General features: G+C 46.4%; 1 protein-coding gene across 4 annotated transcripts in view; it reads right to left on the bottom strand.

Annotated features, from left to right (window-relative positions):
- Positions 1–14,766, bottom strand: part of CSNK2A1 (casein kinase 2 alpha 1) — a 79,739-nt gene extending 64,973 nt beyond the window's left edge. Inside the window, exon 1 of one of the 4 annotated variants that reach the window (XM_033185978.1) lies at positions 14,743–14,766. The gene's annotated coding sequence lies outside the window, so the exon portion shown is untranslated. Of the gene's footprint in view, positions 1–2,730; positions 2,876–14,742 lie in introns of those variants that run through there. The other 3 variants (XM_033185976.1, XM_033185977.1, XM_033185979.1) reach the window with 3 other exon arrangements.
- Positions 14,767–16,216: the final 1,450 nt, after the last annotated feature.

Genomic DNA, 16,216 nt, shown 5'->3' with positions numbered 1-16,216 from the left:
TTTTCTATTTTAAGATTCTTAACCTTAATTACACCTGCCAAGTTCCTTTTGCCATGTAACATAGGGTAGTTACAGATTCTGGGGATTAAGGTATGGACAACTTGGGAAGAGGGAGATGTAATTCTGCCTACTACAAATCCAACTCCTATGGAAGGGTTTTTTTTTGAGAAGGAGTCTTGCTTTGTCGCCCAGGCTGGAGTGCAGTTGTGTGATCTCAGCTCATTGCAAGCTCCGCCTCCCGGGTTCACGCCATTCTCCTGCCTCAGCCTCCCAAGTAGCTGGGACTACAGGCGCCCGCCACCATGCCCGGCTAATCTTTTGTATTTTTAGTAGAGATGGGGTTTCACCATGTTAGCCAGGACGGTTTTGATCTCCTGACCTCATGATCCGCCCCCCTAGGCCTCCCAAAGTGCTGGGATTACAGGCTTGAGCCACCGCGCCTGGCCCCTATGGAAGGGATTAAACTCACTTCCTAAAGAAAATCATTCCTTTCTTTAAGAGTGTGAAGTAAAGGTGTACAAATTTTACTTATGTGAAGTAAAGTATATATACATACATGCATGCATATGTCTTTACTTATGTGACACAAAGATTTATGTTCAGAGACAGAGACAATAGTAAAAACAAGGACTCACTCTGCATGAGTGAGTAGGCAAAGGAACTAAACGCGCAGTATGGAAAAGGAGTTGCCACCTGTTTCATCCTCAAACTGCAAGGCACTTCACCCATAACTGCTTAGAAACTAACCCATGCTCCTCCTTAAATGTGTATTTCTCTTCTCTGTATTCCACAAAAAAGTACATAACTAGGCATTGTTTTGTTTTTAAAGAAAAGTCACCTCAGGGGGACCTAACTTTGTAATGAGTTGATTAATCAATCTAAGCAAATTTCCAATCTTTCATTCAAGTCATACACCCTCCCCCAACAGCAAACCAAAGCCAAAAATTTCAAAGTCACAGAAGGACAAAAACATGCCCTGCTAAGACTGCAGGTGAACTTTTGAGAATACCACGGAGGAGAACTAGTATTGGTACTGGACTTTCAGCCCCAGGTTCACCAAGCCAGTAAAGCCAAATACTTACAACAAAAACCTACAACTACAAAGATAATATTCTAAAGCCCTGTTTACAGTCAAATTCTTGACCATGAATTTTACCTAGAACAGAAGAGCCCCCAATATACCAGCTAGTCCCTTTACAGTGACAGGTAAAAGCTTCTTACTACACTTACTACCTGCCAGACACTGTAGTAAGCACTTGACACAAATTGTCTTATTTACTCCTCTCCATAAACTCCCAAGCTAGAAAATACCATCATCCCCCTTTTATAGACGGGAAAACTGAGGCTTACAGAGTTTAGGTCACACAACTAAGTAGCAATGGCCCTGAAATTTGACAACCTAGGCAGTGTGGTTTTTAATCACTGGGCCTATACTGCACTCCTTAGATGGCATGAAGTCTCCAATTCTTGGAAAAATCTTCCCTTCTTAGTTTTCTTTTCTTTTTTTTTTTGAAACGGAGTCTCGCTCTGTCGCCCAGGCTTGCGTGCAGTGGCAAATCTCAGCTCACTGCCACCTCCGCCTCCCAGGTTCAAGCGGTTCTCCTGCCTCAGCCTCCTAAGTAGCTGGGATTACAGGCGACCGCCACCAAGCCTGGCTGATTTTTGTATTTTTAGTGGAGACGGGGTTTCACCGTATTGGTCAGGCTGGTCTCGAACTCCTGACCCCGTGATCCAACCGCTTCGGCCTCCCAAAGTGTTGGGATTACAGGCGTGAGCCACCACGCCCGGACTCCCTTTTTAGTTTTCATTTCCTCTCCTCATGTCCCATTCTCGAAGAATTAAACAGTTGAAAAGTAATCAAGTCTTCCCAAATAATTTGCCATCTCCTTTTCAGAACTCTTTCCTCCACACAAAGCAATAGTCAAGATGCAACTTCTCCTGACCCTGACTCTGCTTCCCCAAAACAAACTACAGAAGCTCCACCCATCACCTGCTTAATCTAGAAATGTTCCAACACTGCAAAAACACACAACGAAAAACAAAATTGAAAAGTCCTACTCTTTCAAAAGGTCACCAACATATGTATACTCTTAGCCAAGCTTTCTCTCCATACCTCTTTTTCTATTCAGGCTCCTAACTAGTCCTTAACTCCAACTCCAGACGTTCTGCCCCACGTCTTGGTCCCTTCCCACTTTCTCCCCAGCAACTCCGCCTGGGGTTCTCTCCACCTCGCACCCACTCTGCAGGTGGGAAGCTCAGCCCCGCCCAGACGGACCCTAACAAGGCCCCTACTCCAGCTGCCTAGTTCCACCGCAGGGTTCACCGCACACTACCCAGCAGGCACCACTCCCTCCGCACCCTCCCCCAGCACCCCACTGCGGCCCCACCCCTCAAGTTCCCTTCCCCCTCTGACGACCCCCTCCTCCAAGTTGTCCCCTAGTCCCCACCCAGTCCGGCCCTTTCCTATGCAATAAGCTGGACTCCGGAATCCGATTCCCACCCTCACATCGGCCTCTGCCCCCAAACCTCGCCCTCCGCCTTGGGGGGTGGCCCTGGGCCTCCCAGATGGGCTGCAGGGGCCTCGGTTGGTGTATGTGTGAAGGTGGGGGCAGGGGAAGGCGACGGGCCGCTCGGGAGTCTGCCGGAAGCGTGAGCAGCGGCCGCGCTCCGCTGCCCTATCCTGCGCCCACCCCACCCTCCAACGACCTCGCCTGGCGACTCCCAAGGTACCTGTGGTGGAAGCGGCAGCGGCAGTGGCCGCTCTCCCCTCTGCTCACACAGACAATATGGCGGCGGTGGAGGAGGAGACACACGGCTCGGCCGCCAGCCGCAGGGACCAGAGCGAGGCTGCAGCCGCGGCTGCCGGAAGCGGAAACCCCCTCCTACCAGGAGGCGGAGCGAGACAGCTTCCGACTCCGCCCCCAGAGGAATCTAGCTGAGTGCGGCCATGCTGGGCTGTCCTATTGTAGCCTTAGGGATTCAGTTCTGGCCTAGGGTGCAAAATAGAAGGAATTCCCAACGCAAGGCAGAATAAGGAGACTTGCAATAGTCAAGCGCATTTTATTTCAATAGTGTTAACAAGTGACAACGTAGAGAACGCGAGCCTCCCACTAAGTGAACAGTTGGTTTGATCCAAGTTAAGATGGCGGTACCCAGGTTGCCCGCACTTCACCCGGCTGGCCCCTCCTTTCTTGAAAAGAACCATGCGCGACCTGCAGAGCTGTAGAGCCAAGCATTCTGGGAGCTGAAGTCCCTTTTGCTCTGACCCTTCGTTTAAAATTAGGGTTTCAGCAACACTTTCTATTCAAACTTGTAGTTCGGAAGAAGCGAATGAAAGTTGGACCCTAGAAAGGGCCTGGCGCAGGAGTCTGGGAAGTGAGGATACTAGATCTCAAGAGACCAAGGCCCAATTCCTTCCTCCTACAGAAGTCTTGCCTAGAGCTCTGCGTTCAAAATATAGTGTTTCCTCTTCTATCTGCCTCCCACCCCAGCTCTCCTTTCCCGAGTTACCTCCCCAAAACAGTCACAGAGCACCTTCTACCATGCAAAGCTCATCATGGGCTCCTCATGATCAAAAATCTCCCATGGACCTCTTTGTGCACCAAAGATAGCCCAAACTCTTCACTTGACATTCAAAGTCCTCCATAATTTGACCAAACCCTCCTTTCCAGCCTCCTATTTTGCCACTCTCGTTTCAAATTCTGGAAGCTTCCACCCACTAAGACTGCAAACAATTCCTGGAACTTAGCTGTGTTGCCTCTCTCGCTTTACACTGGCAGTTACTTCTCTTACTGTCACCCCATGGACTGGATAATTTCTGTACGCCGATTGAACTAATTCAGGGATCCTTTCCTCTTGGGGTCTTCTCTCTGTTGAACTCCCTCAAACCCAGGCACTATCAGTTAGTAACCTGAGGACCTCAGTCTGTCTCCTCCATCAGACTGTGAGCCCCCAGTGGACAGAGCTCCATCTGATGATCAACCTCTCCTTTGCAGGCCCTGCTAAAAGCTGAAGCGTCTAGGAGTTGCTGAAAGGAGTTCAAGTGTTAGTCTCACCTCTGATGGGACAGAGGTGTGAGCACTGGAATGAGGGTGAGGAGGCCGGGTTATTTCAGTACCAACCATTATCCCTAGCTGTCTCAGAATAGCTGGTTGTCTCAGGAATAGGCCTGTCCACACTCCACAGCCCTCCTTTCACAGTTTGTCAGCTGACTAGCACCTCTGCTCCCAAAGAGGCATCTCCTGCCCACGTAGGGTTAGGGCCGGTGGTGGCTGCAGACTTATCGTGATGGCCTCAGGGAGGTGGCTGTGGCCTTCTCGGGACCTCATCTGCTAGACAGCTTGTGACATCTGATCCAATTGCCTGGGAACCCATAACAGTTTTTCTCTCGGTATCCTGTAACTGGTGATTCCTCAACTCTGGGCCTCAATTTCCCCACTTGTGGACTGAGGAGGTTATACAAGATAATCCCAAAGTTTCTGGGAAGTCATCTTTCAGGAAATGATACCCTTCTACCTACCTCTTGAATGTATCTTTTTGGCTCTCGTGGCTTTGTTTTTCCCAACTGTATTCACATTTGTTTAACTCACAACAATTCATCATTTGCTATGAGCCAGACACTGTGCTAGGTACTAGGGATGTGTTATGAGCAAGACATACACCAGGTGCTTACTGGTGGAGCTCACCTTCTAAAGTGAGAAGCAAGTAATGCACAGGTAAACAAATGCATAAACAAAGTAATTTCAGATAGCAATAAGTGCTACGAAAGGAAAAGATAAGTAGCTGTGAAGTATAGAACTTTAGCCTGAGTGGTTCAGAAGGTCCCTTTGAGAAGGAAACAGTAAGTGCAAACACCCCAAGGCAGGAAAGAGCATCACAAGTTTGAAGAAGGAAGCCATGGTGGCTGAAGCACTGCAAATAAAGGGAAGAAGAGGAAGACATATGGTGGGAGAGGTGGGCAGGGCATTCAGGTAATGATAAGCTGGGTTTTCATCTGAGTGTAATGAGGATATTTCCCATTGCTTAGCCTTCTTGCCTTTCTGATCTCAGCCTCTCTCACAGCATTAGTTCTTCATTCTTCTTCCTAGTTCTGGCCTCTATCTGTGACTTCATTCAGAGGGCTCACCTGAGCACACATATACAACCCTAATACTCATGCAGGACATAATTGAAACACAACTCCTGCCATCTACCAGGCCAATCTCATATGGGTCTCCGGTCTCAAGAGGCTTCCCATCCCGAGTGTTCACCTAGTTGTGGACTTAACATTTATCCTTAACTCTTACTCTTTCCCTGATCCCCCACATCACACCTCTCAGGCTAGTCTTTCTGCAAACAACAGCAGCAGGAGCAACAGTTAAGATGTTGAGAGTAATTGCACTGTGCCACACACTGAATGTTCATCATCTCACTTAATCCTCATGTCAGCCTGATGAGGCAGAAACCAAAAGTATCTCGCTGTACAGATGAAGAGACTCAGGTTCACAGAGATCACAGGCCATGCCCAAGGTCACATGCTGGAGATGGAGCTTGCATTTCAACCTGGGCTATTAGAGTGAGTCTCTCTTCTCTCTCTCTCTTGAGACAGGATCTTGCTCTGTTGTCCAGGCTGGAGTGCAGTGGCATGATCATAGCTCATTATAACCTTGAACTCCTGTGATTAATCGATCCTCCCACCTTAGCCTCCTGAGTAGCTAGGACTACAGACATGCACCACCATGCCTGGCTCATTTTTAATTTAGTAGTATTTTTATTACTATTATTATTATTGTACAGATGGGGTCTTGCTATGTTGCCAGGGCTGGTCTTGAACTCCTAGGCTCAAGCAATTCTCCTGCCTTGGCCTCCCAAAGTGCTAGGATTTCAGGCAAAAGTTTTAATCATGCACTAAGAACCTAAGTGTATTAGCTTTCTATTGCTGCTTAACAAAATCACCCCAAAATATAGTGGCTTAAAACAACAATAGTTTATTTTATGTTTGTGTGGATTGGCAGTTTGGACATGTCTCAGCCGGGACAGCTCTTTTCTGCTCCAAGTGGTCTTTCCTGGCTTACTCTTACATTTGCTGTCAATGAGCAGGTCAGCAAACTGTTTAGAACTCTATGGCTTCATTCACATGTCTGACAGCTGGTTGGGGTTGTTGGCTTGAGTGCCTTGGTTCTCCTCCATATTGCTTCTTCAGTAAGCTAACTCAGGCTTCCTTACATGATGGCCTCCAAGAGAAAGAAAACAAAAGCAGCAAGATATCTTCAGACCTAGGCTTAGAAATAATATAGTGTCATTTTCACTGTATTATATTGCTCAAAGGCAGTCACATGGCCAGCTCAGATTCAAGGAAAGTAGAAATAGATTCCATTTCTTCATAAGAAAAACATCAAATCATACTGCAAGGAGTCATGTGTATAAGGATGGTGGAATTGTTGTGGCCACCTTTGCAAACATTATATCACATAAGTAACCATAGGCATGGAACTGGTTAAAGAAATTATGGTACAGTCAGACATGGAGCTATTCACAGCAATGAGAGCTAACATTTTTGAGCACTTAATATGTGTCACTGTACAAGATGCTTTACATCTATTAACTCATTTAATCCTCACAACAGCTCTCTGTGACCAGTACATTTTTAATCCCCATTTTAGAGATTAAGTACACCAAGTCTCAGAGAGGTTCAACAACTAGTCCAACATCGAACAGCAAGTGACAAAGCCATTGAAAAGAATGAGGACAGTATTATGTCCTGACATAGAAATCTGGCCCTGACATTCTGTTATACAATACAAAGCAAGAGACAAATGGTAGTTTGGTCAGAAAACATTTAAAAAGCACGTTTAAAATATTAGGAGATGTGTGTTTTTTTTGTTTTTGTTTTTGTTTTTGAGGTGGAGTTTCACTCTTGTTGCCCAGGCTGGAGTGCAATGGTGCGATCTTGGCTCACTGCAACCTCTGCCTTCCAGGTTCAAGCAATTCTCCTGCCTCAATCTCCCAAGTAGCTGGGATTACAGGTGCCCACCATGCCCAGCTACTTTTTGTATTTTTAGTAGAGATGGGATTTCACCATGTTGGCCAGATTGGTCTTGAACTCCTGACCTCAGGTGATCGCCTGTCTTGGCCTTCCAAAGTGCTGGGATTACAGGTGTGAGCCACTGCGCCCGGATGGAGATGTATGTCATAAAAATTAGTAGAATAAAAATTTTTATGGCCGGGCGCGGTGGCTCAAGCCTGTAATCCCAGCACTTTGGGAGGCCAAGACGGGCGGATCACGAGGTCAGGAGATCGAGACCATCCTGGCGAACACTGTGACCCATCTCTACTAAAAAATACAAAAAAACTAGTGCGAGGTGGCGGGCGTCTGTAGTCCCAGCTACTCGGGAGGCTGAGGCAGGAGAATGGCGTGAACCCGGGAGGCGGAGCTTGCAGTGAGCTGAGATCCGGCCACTGCACTCCAGCCCCGGCGACAGAGCAAGACTCCGTCTCAAAAAAAAAAAAAAATTTTATGTCTTATAAAAATTAGTAGATGTATATGTCTTATAGTTTTAGATAAATTCAGGAAGAATTTACTGCAAACTATTAATGGAGCTTATCTTTGAAGAGAAGAAAAGGAGAAAACTTTTATTTAAACACCTGTTTGTATTGCTTGAAATTTTTTTTTTTGAGAGAGGGTCTTGCTCTGTTGCCCAGGCTGAAGTGCCATGGCAACAGTCACAGCTTACTGCAGCCTCAACCTCCAGGGCTCAAGCGGTCCTTGCACCTCAGTCTCCCAAGTAGTTGAGGCCACAGGTGTGTGCCACCATGCCTGGCTAATTTATTTTTATATTTTGTGGAGATAGGGTCTCCCCATATTGGCCATGCTGGTCACAAACTCCTGGGTTCAAGTGATCCTCCCGCCTTGGCTTCCCAAAGGGCTGGAATTACAGTAGGCACAAAGCCTGGTCTTCTTTGAATTATTTTACAGCAATCATAAATTTTTATTTCAATACCTTATAAAGAAGAAAATGTTTTTAAAATGTCCTTCAGTTTGGCTCTCACCTATGTCTTTTCCTATTTGGTTTTATTTTTATTTTTTTTTGTTTTCTTTTTTGATACCACCCCAGTAAAACCCCTTATCAATTCTGGCCCGAAGTTTTGTGGCTACCTTGAGGGCCCTTCCTCTCTCCCTCTGCAGTGCATCCTGCTTGCTGCTGGGGGAAAGTTGATTAACCATCATGTTCCATTTTTGTCTAAGAGTTTTCAATGGTATTGCATTGCCTGGACAGTCCAAACCCTTTGGCCTAGTGTATTGGGTGTTTGAAGTTTGACTCCAACTTGGTTGGATTCCAGCTCTGTCACTTGCTAGCAGTATAAATGTGAACAAGTTATTAGATCTCTCCAAGCCTCAATTTCCACATCTTTTTTTAAAAAAATGAAAGAAAAGACCGGACACGGTGGCTCATGCCTGTAGTTCCAGCACTTTGGGAGGCTGAGGTGGGTGGATCACCTGAGGTCAGGAGTTTGAGACCAGCCTGGCCAACATGGCAAAACCTTGTCTCTACTAAAAGTACAAAAATTAGCCAGGCATGGTGGCACGTGCCTGTAACCCCAGCTACTCAGGGGCTGAGGCAGGGAGAATTGCTTGAACCTGGGAAGTGGAAGTTGCAGTGAGCCAAGATTGTGCCACTGCACTCCAGCCTGGGTGACAGAGCAAAACTCTGTCTCAAAGGAAAGAAGGAAAGAAAAGAAAGGAAGGAAGGAAGGAAGGAAGGAAGGAAGGAGGAAGGAAGGAAGGAAGGAAAGAAAAGAAAGAGAGAAAGGGAGGGAGGGAGGGGAGGGAGGAAGGGAAGAAGGAAGGAAGAAAGGAAGGAAGGAAGGAAGGAAAGAAAAGGATATAGCATTACGTATTTTGTGGCAAATTAGATTACTGTTCAGTGACTGTTCACTTCCTCCCCCAGCCAGGGGCAATTCCTGCTTGGCCATATGGTTTGCTTTGGCCAGTGGAATATACATATCAGTGAAAATGTGCAAATTCTAGCCTAGGCTTTAAGAGGTCTCTCTTGTTTTCAATTGGCTGTCTTAGAATTTTCACCTCTGCCTTGAAGGGTGAGCTGTCATTGGTGCCTTACATCTTTTGAAACAGACTTCCAATCAAGGTTGTGGTAGACAAGTCTGAGATAAGAATAGTTTTTTACTCTTTAGTTTTAGTTTGTATTAATTAAATTATAATTTATCGTTTTTCATGAACTCCATATTTTTGAATGAGAGGAAGCTAAAAAGGTGGGAAGAGAATGCTCTGTCTCAATTTAGGAAAACAGTAGCTTCTGTCCAAACCTCCAGCATCAAACAGGCTAGTCCTAGAAGAATAAAAGACACACATAGTAGATCTGAAATTGAGTCAACCCCAGCAGAGCCCAGCCAAGATCAGCCAAACCCAAATGACTACATATGAGAGAAGGAGAAATCAATGTTTGCTTCTATCAGCACAGAGTCTTGGGGTAGTTTGATATGCAACATTATTATTATTATTAATATTATTATTATATTTTTTTTTTTTTTGAGATGGAGTCTCGCTGTGTCGCCCAGGCTGGAGTGCAGTGGCGTGATCTCGGCTCACTGCAAGCTCCGCCTCCCGGGTTCCCGTCATTCTCCCGCCTCAGCCTCCGAGTAGCTGGGACTACAGGCGCCCGCAACCGCGCCCGGCTGGTTTTTTGTATTTTTAGTAGAGACGGGGTTTCACCGTGTTAGCCAGGAGGGTCTCGATCTCCTGACCTCGTGATCCGCCCGCCTCAGCCTCCCAAAGTGCTGGGATTACAGGCTTGAGCCACTGCGCCCGGCTTGATATGCAACATTATTATAGGAATAGCCAACTAAAAGATTCACATCATAGGGCTTTTCTTCAGGGTTAAATAAATGAATAAAGGAAACACCTTAAAAATAGACTGGCACATAGCAAGGGTGTAATCCATGTGAACTACTCTTATTGGGGGTGCAACTGTGAACAAAACAAAGCCCCTGTTCTCATGAATCTTATATTATGTCGAGAGATATATGGAATGGTGGCTGGTGGTGAGTGTTATGGAGGAAAATAAAGCAAAGACCATGAAGTGGGCTCATGCCTGGTGAATTTCAGGAATGGTCAGTAAGTAGGACAGTTGAGCCAAGTGAATGGCTGATCTTGGCTAGGCTCTGCTGGGGTTGACTCAAATTCAGGTCAACTACATGTGTCTTTTATTCTTCTTGGATGAACTTGTTTGATTCTGGGGGTTTGTACAGAAGGGAAGACAATGTCTCAGAGGTTCACAAGGGGCTGGATTGTGCACAGCCATGTAGGGCTATTGTGAGGACTTGCTTCTGCTCTGAATGAGGTGGGGAGCTATGGGAGAGTTTTGACCAGATGGAGGGCAGGCTCTGCTATGCATTTTTATAGGATTTGTCCAGCTGCTAAGTGTGGACTAAATGGACCAGGAATAAGGGCTGAAGCAGGGAGAAAAGATAAGAAGCTACTGACACAAACCAGGCAAAAGATGGTGATGGTTTGAACCAAAGTTGGACTCCGAGGTTCTTTTCAAAGTAAAATCAAAAGAATTTACTGACAGATTTGGTATGGGGTGTTTGAGAAAAAAAAAATTGAGGATGACTCCAAGGCTTCTGGTCTGAGGAACTGAAAGAAAGAATTTGCCAGTAACTGAGATGAAGAAGGCTGTAGAAGAGAACTTCTCGGGGCAGGTGGAGAAATAGAGGAAGAATTAGCAGTTCCATTTGGGACTTGTTAAATTTAAGTAAGCTATGAGACTTCCAAGTGCAGATGACTAATCAGAAGTTAGATGTATGAATCTGAGCCCAGGAGAGAGGTCCAGGCTGGAGATGTAATTTTGGGGAGTTACTATGTACTAAACTGTGTCCTCCCCAAATTTATATATTGAAACCCTAACACCCAATGTGACACTATTTGGAGATAGGACCTTTAAGGAGGTTAAAAGAGATCGTAGAGTGGGCCCTAATTCAACAGGACTGTTGTCCTTACAGGAAGATGAAGAGATATCAGAGCTCATTCTCTCCCCATGCAGGTGCTCAGAGGAAAGGCTGTGTGAGGACACAGCAAGAAGGCAGCTGTTTATAAGCCAGGCAGAGAGCCTTCACCAGAAACCCTCCCTGACAGCACCTTGATCTCAGATTTCCAGCCTCTCAGTGAGAGGTTGAACTGTGAGAAAATAAATTTCTGTTGTTTAATCTTCTCAGTCTGTGGTATTTTTTTACGGTAGTTCTAGCAGACTACTACTGAGTCATCAACACAGAAACGGTTTTTAAAGTCATGACGGGCCAGGCGTGGTGGCTCACACCTGTAATCCCAGCACTTTGGGAGGCTGAGGCAGGCAGATCACTTGAAGTCAGGAGTCTGAGACCAGCCTGGCCAACATGGTGAAACTCCATCTCTATTAAAAATACAAAAATTAGGGCCGGGCGCGGTGGCTCAAGCCTGTAATCCCAGCACTTTGGGAGGCCGAGACGGGCAGATCACGAGGTCAGGAGATCGAGACCATCCTGGCTAACACGGTGAAACCCCGCCTCTACTAAAAATACAAAAAACTAGCCGGGTGAGGTGGCGGCGCCTGTAGTCCCAGCTACTCGGGAGGCTGAGGCAGGAGAATGGCGTGAACCCGGGAGGCGGAGCTTGCAGTGAGCTGAGATCTGGCCACTGCACTCCAGCCTGGGCGACACAGCGAGACTCCGTCTCAAAAAAAAAAAAAAAAAAACAAAAAAAAACAAAAATCAGTCGTGTGTGGTGGCGTAATCCCAGCCTGTAATCCCCGCTACTCAGGAGGCTAAGGCAGGAGAATTGCTTGAAAGTGGGAGGCGGAGGTTGCAGTGAGCTGAGACCGAGCCACTGCACTCCAGCCTGGGCGACAAGAGTGAAACTGTTTCATAAATAAATAAATAGCCATAAGGCTGGGTGAAATTGCCAAGGGAATGAATGTAGACAGAGAAGGAAGACCAAGGACTGAGCCGTGGGGCATCCAACAGTAAGAGACAAGGAACTAACAAAGGAGCCTGAGAAGGAGGAGCCAGTGGGGTAAGTGTCCTGGGGACCAACTAAAAAAAGTATTTTGTGGAGAGAGTGCTGATCCCCTGATCCCCTGTGTCAGATGCTGCTGAGGGGTCAGAAAAGAAAAGAACAAAGAGCTGATTTACAAAGTGGAGGGCATTGTTTTGACAGGAGAGAGTGTAGGTAGATCGCTGGGAACAAAATCTGATTGGAGTGGGATTAAGAGAGAACAGGAGAAAATATAAATATAGACATAGAAAGGAAGGAAAAAAGGAAGGAAGGGAAGGAAGGAAGGGAAGAAGGGAAGGAAGGAAGGAAGGAAGGAAGGAAGGAAGGAAGGAAGGAAGGACGGAAGGGCTCTTCTTTTTTCTTTTTGAGATGGAGTCTCACTCTGTTGCCCAGGCCGGAGTGCAGTGGTGTGATCTTGGCTCACTGCAACCTCTGCCTCCCAGGTTGAAGCGATTCTCCTGCCTCAGCCTCCCGAGTAGCTGGGATTACAGGTGCATGCCACCACATCTGGCTAATTTTTGTATTTTTAGTAGAGATGGGGTTTTACCATGTTGGCCAGGCTGGTCTCGAACTCCTGACCTCAGGTGATCTGCTTGCCTCAGCCTCCCAAAGTGCTGGGATTAGAGGTGTGAGCCATCGCACCTGGCCTGGAGAGCTCTTTTTAAGGTAGAAAGCTGGGCCAGGCATGGTGGCTCATGCCTAATCCCAGCACTTTGGGAGGCCGAGGCATGCGGATCATGAAGTCAGGAGTTTGAGACCAGCCTGGCTAACACGGTGAAACCCTGTCTCTACTAAAAATACAAAAAACTAGCCAGGCGAGGTGGCGGGCGCCTATAGTCCCAGCTACTCGGGAGGCTGAGGCAGAAGAATGGCGTAAACTCAGGAGGTGGAACTTGCAGTGAGCCGAGATCCGGCCGCAGCACTCCAGCCTGGGCGACAGAGCCAGACTCCGTCTCAAAAAAAAAAAAAAAAATTAGCTGGGCATGGTGGCGTGTGCCTGTAATCCCAACTACTCAGGAGTCTGAGGCAAGAAAATCACTTGAACCCAGGATGCAGAGGTTGCAGTGAGCCCAGATTGCACCACTGCACTCTAGCCTGGGCAACACAGCAAGACTCTGTCAAAAAAAAAAAAAAAAAAAAAAAGCCCAAAGTGAGGGATATCTTTGCAAAATAACAGGCCTTACTCTTTAAAAATGTTGAAGTGATAAAAGACAAAGAAAGACTGAGGAATAGTTTTAGATGAAGGAGAATAATGTAATTACAACGATTGAATGCCATGTGAGATCCCAGATTAAGAAAAAATCATGTTCATTTACTACAATATGTATTAACTAGACAAGTGGTGAAATCTGAATAAGATCTGTAGATTAGATAATGGTTTTGCATCAGTGTAAAACATTCTGATTTTGGTTATTATAAGAGAATGTCCTTTCTTTTAGGAAATGTGCACTGGTTTTTAGGCCTGTAACTTACCATGAAAGAGTTCAGGGTTGGAGGAAAGAGAAATAAATGATAAAACAAAGATGGTAAAATCTGGGTAATGGGTATTTGGCTATTCTGTTTTTGTTTTTGAAACAAGGTCTCACTTTGTTACCCCAGCTGGAGTGCAGTGGTGTGATAATAGCTCACTGCAGCCTCAACCTCCCAGGTTCAAACAATGCTCCCACTTCAACCTCCTGAGTACCTGGGACCACAATTGCGCACCACCACACCTGACTAATTTTTAAATATTTTGTAGAGATGGGGTCTCCCTGTGTTGCCCAGGCTGGTCTCAAATTCATAGGCTCAAGCAATCCTCCCATCGCAGCCTCCCAAAATACTGGGATTTCAGGTGTTAGCTATTGTGCCTGGTGATATTTGAGTGTTCTTTGTACTACTTTGTAACTTTTCTGTAAGTGACATTATGTCAAAATAAATTCTAAAAAGAGAGAATAGAAGGAAAGGAAGTAGAGACACGGAGGCAGTGAGTCCAGGCAACTTTTTGAAGAGTTTTGCCATAGGACTGAGGACAGGTGGCAGGCGGAGAGCAAAATGGGGTCAAGATAAGTTGTTCAAAGGCAGAAATTGTAGCATGTTTTTATGCTGATGAGAGAGATTCAGTAGATTGGAAAAAAGTTATAATGCAGAGAGAGAGAGAGAGAGAGAAGAGAGTGGCTAGAATGGTGTCTCCGAAGAGAGAGAAGGATGGCCTTGATCTTGGAGCACAGATGGTTCATCCATGGTCACAGAAGGGAGGGGAGAGTATTTGGGTACTAGATTGGTAGGTAGGTAGCTGTGCAGAGGAAATGTGTGGAAATGCTTTCTGATTGCTACCGTTTTCCCTGTGAAATAGTAAGCAAGGTCCTCGGCTAAGAGTGAGAATGGGGAAGAAGGTGATGGAGGTTTGAGAAGATAGGAAGGAAGTGCTTAGGGAAAGTGAATGGATCTACTGTGATTGTCAGGCAGAGCAAAAGACTCCACTGAAGCTATCATCATTCAAGTAAAGTGAGGCCAGTCTACATGGTGGTGTGTTTTTCTCCAGCCACATTCCACTGCAGGGGGACAAACACAAAGGGATATGGAGTTGGCACCAACTAACAGGTGTTTAGCCAGAGAGGGGCAGGGAGATCTTGGGAGTATGCAGCACAATGGGGATAAAGTTATACCATGTCTGTAATCCTCAAGGAAGGAAGTAAGGACAGGGAAACACCAAGGTTCAGAAAGGTTTAGTGACTTACCCAAGCTTGCACAGCAAGTGAGTTGGTCTCTGCATGCAGGCACTGTGGCTCATAGCTTATTCTCTCACCAGCCCAGCATGCGTAGGCTGTCTCCAGTATGTAGCATGGCATCTGGCCATGTAGCCTCTGCTAACAAGTGAATTAAATTGTACCTGGGGTTCTCTCTGCCTTTCATTCTATGCCTCTGAAGAATACTAAAATAAGTAAATAAATAAATAAACAAACAAACAAAACCAAACCAAAAACACCCTAGCTTCTTCCTTCCCTTCAAGCTGTCTTTGATGTCTTAGCATGCATGATGAAGGAGATGGACCATCAGTCTCCTTTGGGTGGCCATTGGTTCATGCCTGCAGTCTGGCTTTCAGCAGGTCATTCTCAGCTCATACTCTGGGACAGACACTTCCTCAGGTTCTCAGTACACAACAGGAAACACGTCAGTGTTCCTGACCTGGTGGAGCTCAGTCAAGTGGGGAGAAGATAAGCAGACAAATCTAGCATTGCAAACTGGGATTATTGCCAGGAGAGACAAGCGGGCGGGGTATGAGAGTGCATGAGAGTAAAGCTGACCTAGTGGAGGGAGGGAAGAAGAGTTTACCCAAGGAAGGCGAGGAGGGGGTGGCCCGTGGGGCTGACCAAAGAGGAGAAACAGCATGGGCAAAGGTCCTAAGATAAGAACATGCCTGTTAATGGCATATCAAGGAGGCCAACGTGGTCCAGACGTACATGGAGAGGGTGGAGGGTAGGAGGGAACACTGTGGGAAATGAGATGGGAGAGATTGGCAGGGTCCAGTACACACTGTAGAGGAATTTGATTTAAGAACAATAGGGTTTAAGCAGGGAATGATTTTGCAAGGTTTTACATTTAACAGCCGGGTGCGGTGGCTCACGCCTGTAGTCCCAGCCCTTTGGGAGGCCGAGACGGGCAGATGGCTTGAGCTCAGGAGTTCAACATGGGGAAATCCCATCTCTAAAAAATATACAAAAATTAGACTGGGTGCAGTGGCTCACGCCTGTAATCCCAGCACTTTGGGAGGCTGAGGCGGGCAGATCACGAGGTCAGGAAATCGAGACCATCCTGGCTAACATGGTGAAACCCTGTCTCTACTAAAAATACAAAAAAAAATAGCCGGGCGTGGTGGCAGGCGCTTGTAGTCCCAGTTACTTAGGAGGCTGAGGCAGAAGAATGGTGTGAACTGGGAGGCGGAGCTTGCAATGAGCCGAGATCATGCCACTGCACTCCAGCCTGGGGCGACAGAGCAAGACTCCTCTCAAAAAAAAAAAAAAAAATATATATATATACACACACACACACACACACACACGTATACATATATACGTATACATATATATGTATACACACACACACACACACAAATTAGCAGGGCGTGGTGGCATGCACCTGTATTCCCAGCTACTTGTGGGTCTGAGTAGGAGGATTTCATGAACCCAAGGAGTTCTGGCTGCAATGAGCCTG

Source organism: Trachypithecus francoisi, unplaced genomic scaffold (assembly GCF_009764315.1).
Source record: "Trachypithecus francoisi isolate TF-2019V2 unplaced genomic scaffold, Tfra_2.0 Lachesis_group21, whole genome shotgun sequence".
NCBI classification, from domain to species: Eukaryota; Metazoa; Chordata; class Mammalia; order Primates; family Cercopithecidae; genus Trachypithecus; species Trachypithecus francoisi.
This window is presented reverse-complemented; position numbering and strand designations above follow the sequence as displayed.